The 12,172-nt window shown below is 40.6% G+C and overlaps 1 long non-coding RNA gene across 1 annotated transcript in view; it reads left to right on the plus strand.

The window, feature by feature from the left end:
• Window positions 1–333: 333 nt before the first annotated feature.
• Window positions 334–12,172, plus strand: part of LOC147572700 (uncharacterized) — a 300,233-nt gene continuing 288,394 nt past the window's right edge. The window contains exon 1 of the long non-coding RNA XR_015246084.1: window positions 334–411. This is a non-coding gene — a long non-coding RNA (uncharacterized LOC147572700). The remainder of the gene's footprint in view (window positions 412–12,172) is intronic.

Below are 12,172 nucleotides of genomic sequence, written 5' to 3' on the forward strand. Positions count from 1 at the left end.
GTTTAGAGTGAGCACTGAAAGATATGAATTTATTGCCATTATGATCCTTGTAGAGTTGGAGTTTCTGGTGGTGTTCTTTGGTCCTTTGTAATCTTTGTTGCTTTTTGTATGTATGTATGTATGTATGTATTACGTATGTATGTATTTATTTATTTTTTCCTCTTTTCTCCCCTCAGAGAGTCCCCCTTAAAATCTCTTGCAGGGCTGGTTTAGTGGTCACAAACTCCTTTAATTTTTGTTTGTCTTGGAAACTTTTTACCTCTCCTTCTATTTTGAATGACAGCCTGCTGGGTAAAGAATTCTTGGCTGCATATTTTTCTGATTCAGCACATTGAATATATCCTGCCACTCCTTTCTGGCCTGCCAAGTTTCTGTGGATAGGTCTGCTGCAAACCTGATCTGTCTTCCCTGGTAGGTTAAGGATTTTTTTCCCTTGCTGCTTTCATGATTCTCTCCTTGCCTGAGTATTTTGTGAATTTGAGTATAGTATGCCTTGTTGATGGTCGGTTTTTGTTGAATCTAATGGGGGTCCTCTGTACTTCCTGGATTTTGATGTCTGTGTCTTTCCCCAGGTTAGGAAAGTTTTCTGCTATGATTTGCTCACATAACCCTTCTACCCCTATTTCTCTCTCTTCCTCTTCTGGGACCCCTATGATTCTGATGTTGTTCCTTTTTAATGAGTCACTGATTCTTAAATTCTCTCTAATTCTTCAATCGTGCTCTTTTGCCTTAATCTCCCCCCCTTTTTTTTTTTTGCTTCATTATTCTCTGTAAGTTTGTCCTTTATATCACTGATTTTGTGTTGTGCCTCATCCATCCTTGCTGCTGTGGCATCCATCCGTGATTGCAGGTCAGTTATAGCATTTTTTATTTCATTCTGAGTAGTTTTTACTTCTTTTTTCTCTGAAGAGGGGGATTCTAATCTATTTTCGACTCCAGCTAGTATTCTTACTATCGTGATGCTAAATTCTGGTTCAGACATCTTGTTTGTGTCTGTGTTGTTTAAGTCCCTGGCTTTCATTTCTTCTGGCTCTTTCTTTTGGGATGAATTCCTTCATTTCCTCATTTTGAAGGGAGAAAAGGATTTAATGAGGTAGAAAAATTAAAATTAAAAAATTAAAATGAAAAATTAAAAACACACACACACAAAATTGAATAAATGATGCTAGATCCTAGGTGTGTTTTGGTCTAGGTGTTGAAAGTGGTTTGATAGATTAGAGAAAAAAAAGGGGGCAGCAAGGAAATCATTTGAGAATTTGAGAAAATGAATACACTGAAGTAGACTAAAATGAAATGATGGGAGTAAAATAGAATTAAAAAAAAATTACACAAAAGTAAAGAATATAATAGAAAAAATTAAAGAAAAATACTTTTAATAGAAATTGAAAATAAAAATGACGTTTTTCTCTTTCTGTATTCAAGAAAAAGAAAAGAAATGAAAAAGAAAAAAGAAAAAAAAAGGAAATCATTTGAAAGTTTGAAAAAATGAATACACTGAAGTAGACTAAAATAAAATGATGGAAGTAAAATAGAATTTGAAAAAATTACACAAAAGTAAAAATATATTTAAAAACATTAAAGAAAAATATTTTCATAAAAATTGAAAATAAAAATGAATTTTTTCCCTTTCCATATTCAAGAAAAAGAAAAGTGAAAAAGAGGGGAAAAAAAGAAAGAAAATTGAATAGATGGACCTGCTAAGAGATTGAAATAGGACTGAAATTACTTCATTTTCCCCTAGAAGTCAGACTATGAAGTGCTTTTTAGTCCATAAACTAACCAGGTGGTGAGACTTGTGTTCTTGAAGAGAGAGGTTGGCCCAGTTTGGCGGAGTTCAGTGTAATGGTTCCATTCTCCACTAGATGGCACTGCTTAGCCTACTGGGATGGATTTTAGTAGCACTTGTAGGTGCGTATGCGCATGCATGGGAGCGGTGAAAATGGCGTCACCCAGCTACCCAGTCTCTAGTATCGAAACTCTGTTCTTCCCAATCAGCAATTGCACACCGTTCTGTGTCTTCAGCTTTTGTCCATTGCCTGCTTTTTCACTATCCCTGACCAAGCTCCAGGCAGTACTTCTCTCCTGAGTTTTGTCTCAGATGCGGCTGTTTTTCCCGGCCCCTTACTTCTGAAGGACTGTGGCTTTGACCTGTTCCGCCCCCTGTGGGAGGTGTCTCACCGAGCAATGGCCAAATGCCCGCTGCACCCAGGAACTCTTGCTGGACTCTGCTGCTGCCGGTGCCCTGAGACTGTGGCCAGGTGCCAGCCCACCCCAGAAAAAGTTCACAAGATAGTGTAGCAGCAGCATTTCAGGGATTATGGAAAATCAACGCACATCTGGCACCAGGCTTCACCCTTAACAACCTTGTTCCAGCACCAGCGAATGTGGCCGTTCTCTAGGGTCTGCTGGGACCAGGTGGTCTCAACAGTGTCTAGCAAATGTCCTTCCAGGAGTGGAATCGCTTCTCCCTGTGTGGCCCAAGAGCCTCCCGGATCCCACTCTTCTTCTGGGGATTTGCCATTCCCACCAGAGCACTGCCAGGTATCGAGCTGCAGAGTTGCAGACTCTGCACTCTCCTTGTTTACAGTCTTAATGGAATTTAAACCCTCTCCTTTGTTCTTTCTCCCTTTTTAGTTTAGTCCCTGTGGTTGTTTCCAATTTTCCACTTTCTCTCCAGCTGATTTTGGGGTGGGGTGCTTTTCCCATATTCTCCCCCGAGTCTCTGTTCTCTCTGCCCACAAAAGTGGCTCCTTGCCCTTCATGGCTTCTCGCTCCCCAAGTTCACCTCTCTGCACTGTGTATCTGCTGAATTCTGTGGTTCAGGTTGTGCAGACTGTTGTGTTAATATTCAAATCAGTTTTCTAGGTGTGCAGGATGGTTTAGTGTTGGTCTGGCTATATTTCATGGACATGAGACATACAAAAAACTTCCATGCTGTTCCGCCATCTTGACTCCTCTCTGTGGTTTTGATTTGTATTTCCCTGATGATGAGTAATGTTGAGCATTTTTTCATGTGTCGGTTGGCCATCTGGATGTCTTCTTTGGAGAAGTGTCTATTCATGTCTTTTGTCCATTTCTTCACTGGATTATTTATTTTTTGAGTGTTGAGTTTGACAAGTTCTTTATAGATTTTAGATACTAGCCCTTTATCTGATACTAACACTTTATCTGATCATTTGCAAATATCTTCTTCCATTCCATCAATTGCCTTTAGTTTTGCTGATTGTTTCCTTCACTGTGCAAAAGTTTTTATTTTGATGAGGTCCAAATAGTTCATTTTTGCTTTTGTTTCCCTTGCCTCCAGAGACGTGTTGAGTAAGAAGTTGCACAGTCAAGATCAAAGAGGTTTTTGCCTGCTTTCTCCTCGAGGATTTTGATGGCTTCCTGTCTTACATTTAGGTCTTTCATTCATTTTGAGTTTATTTTTGCGTATGGTGTAAGAAAGTGGTCCAGGTTCATTTTTCTGCATGTCGCTGTCCAGTTTTCCCAGCACCACTTGCCGAAGAGACTGTCTTTATTTCATTGGATATTCTTTCCTGCTTTGTCCAAGATTAGTTGGCCATACGTTTGTGGGTCCATTTCTGGGTTCTCTATTCTGTTCCATTAATCTGAGTGTCTGTTTTTGTGCCAGTACCATTCTCTCTTGATGATTACAGTTTGTAATACAGCTTGAAGTCTATATGCTGTTCTTGACAAAAGGATGATAAGGTCAAGAAGAAGGTGCTTGGAGAGCAGTGTGTGGCCTTCAAGAACATGTTATCTTCTAGAGATGGTGATAATAGCGAAGCAGGTTAACCATGTACCTCTGGACTTCATTTGTGGCAATCAATTTGCCACATGACTTAGTAGCATGTGTTTCTTTTCATTAGTTGACTTTTAATCCCCAAGGATTTTGAAATTTCAAAATGAGTAATATCTTTGATTGGAATAACTATAACAAAAAGCATTGTTTTCAAGAATATAACTGCTTATGTCTTTTAAGTATTCCCATTAGTTTTAATTTATTAAAAATTTTTGTTTTAGTTTTAATTATTTATTTTGAGAGAGAGACTGAGTAGGGTAGGGGCAGAGAGAGAGGTTGAGAGAGAATCCCAAGCAGGCCCCATGTTGTCAGCACAGAGCCTGATGCAGGGCTCAAACTCATGAGCTGTGAGATCATGACCTGAGCTGAAATCGAGTCAGACACTTAACCAACTGAGCCCCCCAGATACCCACCCCCCCCGCCAATTACTCTTATAAATGTGAATGTATTAAGTACAGTGCAAATTTGACTTTAACCTGGTCTTTCATCTGGCATATTTTAAGTCTTTTTTTCAAGAATAGTAGATTGGGAGCACCTGGATGGCTCAGTTGGTTAAATGCCCGACACTTGGTTTCAGCTCAGGTCATGATCTCACAGTTCATGGGTTTGAATGGCTCTGTGCTGAGAGCGCAAAGCCTGCTTGGCATTCTCTGTCTTACTCTTTCTCCCCCTCCCCCACTCATGCTTTATTTCTCTCAAGAATAAACAAACAAACAAACAAAAAAGAACAGTAGATTGGATATTAGAAGAAGGTGCTTCAAAAGACATAAGATTTATTGATTTAATATTAATTATTGACATAAGTTGTTATGATAGGTTGGTTTTGATACTAGTCTTGATACAGGCAACCATAATACTTAGGAGCAATAAAAGTAAATTTATATTGTTTACCCAAACTCCAACGGATGTACCATTTTATATAATGAATATTTTACAATTTGAAGGTAAGTAATGAACAATATTATTTATTTTACTGAATAAAATGACGTTAAAAGGAACATATTAAATAACTTTTTAAAAGTTAATATGAGTTAAGAACGTATATTAAATGTATGCTTACATGAAATGTCAGTATAATGCAGATTTGTTGATTACTTTAATAAATATTCAGTAAGTGTCCACTATGCAAGGCACATTTGAGGATCTATCACTGAAGATATAGTGAAGCATAAAATAGGCAATATTTATGTTTATATCCCAGTTAGGGGTGAGAAAGGGGATGATAGATAACAAAAGTGAAAAAAATGAATAAGATGACTTCAGAAACAAAAGTTCCATGAAGGACAAAAATAGGATGATTTGAGAGAGGGTTGTGCTGATGTAAACTGGGTGGCCAGGAAGGCATCTCCTTTGTCTCATTTTTGGGGTTGTCCTGTGTAAATTGAGATTCGCATATAAGAAAGTGCTAGCTTTGCAGAGATCTTGGGATAAAGCATTTCAAGCAGAGAGAGAGAGAGAACAAATGTAATTGCTCTCAATAAGGAGTGCGTTTAGTGTGAAAGAGGGCCAGTCTCATGGAAATATGGAAAAGGAGGAGAAAGGTATCCAATGGGGTTGAAGTTAAAGTGGGATCTTATAGGACATGGTGGACTTTGTATTTTATACTAATTGCAATGGTTAACCATTGTAAGGGTTTAGCATGGTGGTGACAAGATCCTATTTGTGCTTGAGAAAGGTGGTGAGGTGTTATGGGATGAACTGTGTTCCCCCCACCCAAATTTCTGTATTGATGCTCTAACCTGTAGTATTCAGAATGTGACTGTATTTGGAAATAGGGTATGTAAAGAAGTGATTGACTTAAAATGGCATCTTAGGGTGGGCCTAATTCAATATGACTGATGTCCTTATAAGGAGAGGCAATCTGGATACAAACACACACAGCGGAAGGACCACGTGAAGACACAGGATGGAAAAAGTCATCATCCACAAGCCAAGGAGAGAGAGGTCTCAGAAGAAAACAACCCTGCTGATACCTAGATATTGGACCTGAAACTTCCAGGATTGTGAGAAAATACATTTCTGTTGTTTAAGTCACTTAGTCTGTGGCATTTTGTTATGGCCATGCTAGCAAACTAATACATGAGGCAAAGAAAGAAATGAAGGAGTATGCCTGGGGTTTGGGCTTGAGAAGCTGTGTATCTAGAGGTCTCATTACCAGAATGAATAAGGCTAAGGAAGACACAAGTTTGTGTACACATGTGTGTGCGTGGTGGTGGGGAGTTTGACTAGATAGTTTTTATGTTTCGATGCCTATCCACATCCAAGAAAAGATACCATTTAGGCAGTGGTAGGTATAAACGTAGTGAATTCACAAATTGTTTCATAAATGATGCAGAAAAGGAAAGGAGAGTCTCCTGTCTATTCCCAGTCACTTCTGGATACCAATGCAAAGAGGTGGACTTATGGATCTAGTGTTATTTATCAATGTCAGTGAGTTGGACTTTCTATTGTTTTGTATACATGCAAGATAACCTTTTGCAAGATTCTTGCTGTTCAAATGGGGCATTGCATTGAATTGTGCTGATTCTAACATCTTGAGCAGAGACGCCACTTGGCCCAGACTCATATTCCCTAAAGGGCCTCGCATTTCTACTTTGGATCTCCTCTCCAGACAAGATGAAACGTGCAGCCACAGATTCACCGTAATAGAACGAAAGGTCATCTTGCAAATATACATACAATATGATGCAATATTGCATCATACTTTTTGTTTCAAAGTTTTACTTTGTCCTACATAAATATTTAAAATAAATTGTAATTTTTATAATTTTCTGACCTTTCTTCATTAAAAAAATATTCTGATAGAAAAAAAAGTCTCCAACTTCTCATGACCTCTGAGAGGGCCTGGTGATAAGACCCATGTCAGGGTATTATTCTGAGGATTAATTAAGCTTTAATACTTTAATTAAATCGAAGATGGTAACAGGTACAAGTAATTTCTAAAAATCTTGGGTAATTGAGGGTACAGAGACTGGATTTTTATGAAAAAGTTATTGCTTACTCAAAGCAAAGTTAGATATTTTTCAGTTCCCTGTTACACTGCAGACTGTAACTGACTGAAGATAGGGACCATTCTTTCTTTTGTTTTTGTTTTTTTTTTTTAATTTTTTTTTTCAACGTTTTTTTATTTATTTTGGGGACAGAGAGAGACAGAGCATGAACGGGGGAGGGGCAGAGAGAGAGGGAGACACAGAATCGGAAACAGGCTCCAGGCTCTGAGCCATCAGCCCAGAGCCTGACGCGGGGCTCGAACTCACGGACCGCGAGATCGTGACCTGGCTGAAGTCGGACGCCCAACCGACTGCGCCACCCAGGCGCCCCTGTTTTTGTTTTTTTTAATTGAACTTTATTTATTAGAGAGAGAGAAAGAGACCACATGAGTGGGGGAGACAGACAAAAGGAAAGAGAGAGAGAGAAAATCCCAAGTAGGCTCCATGCTCAGCATGGAGCCCAAGGTGGGGCTCAATCCCATGACCCTGGGATCATGACTTGAGCCAAAATCAACAGTGGGACACTCAACCCACTGAGCCAACAGGGACCATTCCTAACTCTGCTTTTTTGTCCTAATGTCTAGCATGGTGACTCAGCCATAATAGGCTACCAATTAATGTTCGGGGAACTGGTCTAAGAGGCCGGAAAAGAGAATTTATTAATGAAACATTGTCATTTAAAAAAAATTAACATTTATTTCTTTTTGAGAAAGAGAGAGACACAGTGTGAATGACGGAGGGGCAGAGAGAGAGGGAGATACAGAATCCGAAGCAGGCTCCAGACTCTGAGCTGTCAGCACAGAGCCTGACGTGAAGCTCGAACTCATGAACCACGAGATCATGCCCTGAGCCGAAGTCGGACACTTAACCAACTGAGCCACCCAGGTGCACCAAAACATTGTTAATCTTGTTGCTGCCATTGTTGCTAGGAATGACAGCTAGCTGACTTTTCAAAAATTTTAATAAAATGTCACATCTGATTAAGACTATCTTTAGATTATCACATAGTAACGCACAGGCCTGCAGAATCAGAAGATTTATTCGAAGTGAAATAAAACAATAGCTAAAAATAACAACTGTTTATTGCTCAAAAGTGTAAGCCTCCTGAAAAGGAGTAAATGTAAATATAAACTTGTCAGTGTCTGTTCTCACCTTCCAGCTATAAATTCCATGAAAACAAGAAAGCATTTATCCCACAAAGAGCTTCCTAAGTGTATGTGGCACACATGACTTGAAAAAAATTACTTTTATGTTTTTTTAAAGTACAAACCTTGGCCACCAGAGGCTTCTTTTTGGCCTCGGCAGGCAACAATGGTAATAAAGTGGTCACTTGGAGGGCAGAATGCAGTATGCCAGAGATGTGGGGGACATAGAGGACACTTAATCCCTTATTATAGACGATTGAGATGTTTCCAATTTGTTAGTAAGCCCTACAGAATAGGGTCACCTGGGTGTTTCAGTCAGTTAAGCATCCAACTTCAGTTCAGGTCATGATTTTGTGGTTAGTGAGTTCGAGCCCCACATCAGGCTCTGTGCTGACAGGATGGAGCCTGCTTCACCTGCCCTTCCCCATCTCAAAAATAAGTAAACATAAAAAAAGCACTATAAAATAGGCAAAATTAATTGAAATTGAAATAAAATTAATTGAAATGAATTAAAACACTCAGGGAAAATATCCTGACGAAAGGACTTTGTGTATATATATTTTATTCAAATAGATGAAAATTAATTTTATAGATACAAATGCTTAAATACACATAGTTTTGCAAGACCTTTCACTTGGAGTAACAAAATAACCCATGTGTGAAAGGCCAGTGTTAGATGTTTACCTTTTAACTAATTGTCTTGAGAGCAGATGGATTTCTACTAAATCTCCTAGTTTTAAGACAGACATCGGGGTTTCCCAGACTCTTGTTGTCAACTGCTCCAGCCCTCTGATGGCCTCTGCCACCACCCTAGGCTCCAGGGAGCTGCCTCTGCCATTTCACTTCAATCCCTGTCATTTGGCTAAAAGGAATCCTTTCCTTCTCTAGGTCTCCCTTCCCTGGGTCTTCCTTCCCTAGGTCTTTCTTTCTCTAGATCTTTCCTTCTCTGTGTCTCCCTTCTCCTGGTCTCCCTTCTCTAGGTCTCCCTTCTCTTGTTCTCCCTTCTCTAGGTCTTTCCTTCTCTGGGTCTCCCTTCTCCTGGTCTCCCTTGTCTAGCTCTCCCCTTCTGTAGCTCTCCCTTCTGTAGCTCTCCCTTCTCTAGGTCTCCCTTCTCTACATCTTTCCTTCTTTAGGTCTGCCTTCTCTAGTTCTCCATTCTCTAGGTCTTTCCTTCTCTAGGTCTCACTTTCCTAGGTCTCCCTTCTCCAGGTCTTTCCTTCTCTGGGTCTGCCTTCTCCTTGTCTCCCTTCTCTAGTTCTCCCTTCTCTAGGTCTTTCCTTCTCTAGGTCTCCCTTCCCTAGGTCTCCCTTCCCTAGGTCTTTCTTTCTCTAGATCTTTCTTTCTCTGGGTCTCCTTTCTCCTGGTCTCCCTTCTCTAGGTCTCCCCTTCTCTAGCTCTCCCTTGTCTAGGTCTCCCTTGTCTAGGTCTCCCTTTTCTAGGTCTTTCCTTCTTTAGGTCTCCCTTCTCTAGGTCTCCCTTCTCTAGGTTTTTCCTTCTCTAGCTCTCCCTTCTCTAGTTCTCCCTCTGCTAGGTCTTTCCTTCTCTAGGTCTCCCTTCTCTAGGTCTGACTCTTGCCTCCCCCTTCCAGCTCCAACCCAGGGCAGATTTGACCATTGTATTAATCATGTCTTTTTAATCTGTATTTTTTTTCATTTTTATTTTTTATTAAAAAATTTAATATTTATTTCTTTTTGAGAGAGAGAGAGAAAGAGAGACAGCACAAGCAGGGGAGAGCCAAGAGAGAGGGAGACACAGAATCTGAAGCAGACTCCAGGCTCTGAGCTGTCAGCACAGAGCCCCACATGGGGCTCGAACTCAGAAGCCATGAGATCATGACCTGAGCTGAAGTTGGATGCTTAACCAACTGAGCCACCCAGATGCCCCTTTTTAAATTTTTAAAAAAAATATTAATTTACTTTGTATTTAAAAAAATTGTTTACTTATTTTTGAGAGAGAGAGAGTGTAATCGGGGTAGGGGCAGAGAGAGAGAGAGGGAGACAGCGGATCCAAAGTGGTCTCTGTGCTGACAGCAGAGAGCCCGACATGAGGCTCGAACTCATGAACTGTGAGATCATGACCTGAGGTGAAGTTGGATGCTTAACCAACTGAGCCATCCAGTTGCTCCCCATTCTGAGCAGAGATGCTCAGCATCTCTAATGCTTTTAATCTTGGAGACTTGCTAGCTGTGTCAGGCTAGCTTGCTTTTCCCAGAGCAAGCTAATCTTTAGAGAGAGCAAAAACTCACCTGGCCCAGGGAGTGTGACTTTCATAAGCAAAGCAACCAATCCAGAGCCCATGCCCACAACCCTTCTTCTGCTGGCTCTCACACTCCAGGTACCAGACAACTGGGGGTATCCCCCCACAGCCTAGAGTCTGTTCACATTACTCAAACCAGCCAGTCCTAAACCTGCTTACCTTGCCTCCCCTGCTCCTTCTCACAGAAAAAATAATACTCACAGAAATAATAATACTTATGTTTGTTAAAAAAACAAACCTAAGGAAACAAAAAAAACCCAATAAAGCCTTTTACCCATGTTTTCCCTTCCCTCTGCCTCCTGTCTGACCCTGGTGACTCCTGTGTAGACTCATGTAGTGTGGCATGCCTCCTGTTGTTGGAATCTGTGAGTATTAACAACCCATAATCTCCTGATCTGTTGGCTTTGCCATACCTGAATAATAATAACATTTTAAAGGAACAACCCCTAGCAAAACACTTTCTTATCCCCTTACCCTTAAATGCTTTGTGTCTGGAACTTTTGACTGAGACTGAATAACACCTGTTTTCAAAGAGAATAGCTAATATTTATTGGCTGCTTTCTAGGTGCCAGATACTGTTCTAAGCACTGGGGGAACAGCCATGGACAAAATGTTTCTGCCCTCACAGAGCTGGCTTCTAGTGAGGGGACAGACCACTCACAAACACAAAGTGACTGTGTCAGATGCCACAAGGAAAAACGCAGGACAGGAGGCAGAGAGTGACAAAGGATTGTATTTTTATACAGATTGGCATTTGAGCAGTGACTAGAATGAATGGTGAGGTTAGGTCTCATGTAATGTTGAATTTGGTTAGATAGTTGCATCTGGGGGAATATGCTCACTTTTTGAAAGACCACTTGGGGTAGCATCTGGGACACCATCCCAGAAGACCCAAGAGTCCTTCAAAGCGAATATTCCCACCTCTGATCATTCCTGCTAGAGGAGAAGGCAAAAGAAAGAACAAAGAGGACAAAGGAAGACAAAGAAGTTAGAGAAAGAAAAAGGGAGAGAGAAGTAAGAATAATAACAAGAAAGAAGAGGAAGATACAGAGGAAAGAGCAAGGAAGGAACAGAGAAATGAGGAGAAGATTGGCAGATGTATACACTGAAGTTTGGCTTTGGCCTCGGTATTTGGCTAAGCTTGAAATCTCTAGAAGGCTGAAGAGCCAAAAGTCCGCTTCAAAGTCCTTCCTCCCATCCTGAAACCTGGGTGTGATCATGCAGATTAGCTTCAGATCTGAACAGCATAGCTGCACAAAGACAATTTTTAGCTGGTTGTATTTTTTTAAGTGCATTTGTTTTTGAGAGAGAGAGAGAGAAATATCCCAAGCAGGCTCCATGCTGTCAGCACAGAGCCTGATGTGGGGCTCAGTCCCATGAACCCAGAAACCATGACCTGAGCCAAAATCAAGTCAGACGCTTAACCAACTGAGCCACCCATGCACCCCTGGTTGTATTTTTAATATCTGACTATGCACTTTTAAGTCCTGGTAAGAAATTTGAGATACAACTGGGAGTAAAAGATCTTTTGGCTCCATATGTTCAGATTGTATGTCTGTTGAGGTATAAATATATATTTAATTTTATCAGTAAAGCATGCAAAAATGAATGATTGAAAATCCTTACTGATGGGGCGCCTGGGTGGCGCAGTCGGTTAAGCGTCTGACTTCAGCCAGGTCACGATCTCGCGGTCCGTGAGTTCGAGCCCCGCGTCAGGCTCTGGGCTGATGGCTCGGAGCCTGGAGCCTGTTTCCGATTCTGTGTCTCCCTCTCTCTCTGACCCTCCCCCGTTCATGCTCTGTCTCTCTCTGTCCCCAAAAAAATAAATAAACATTGAAAAAAAAATTAAAAAAAAAAAAGAAAATCCTTACTGTTATGTATAGAAGTAAGACATTGGCAATAGTCCAATTTAGTACGGAAGTTGATTGACGTTAATACCATCATTTAGGGAACATGTTGGCTACATTAGCTTAGGAAGA

The sequence above is a fragment of the Puma concolor genome, chromosome E4, assembly GCF_028749965.1.
Source record: "Puma concolor isolate L17-30 chromosome E4, mPumCon1.1.hap2, whole genome shotgun sequence".
Lineage (NCBI taxonomy): Eukaryota > Metazoa > Chordata > Mammalia > Carnivora > Felidae > Puma > Puma concolor.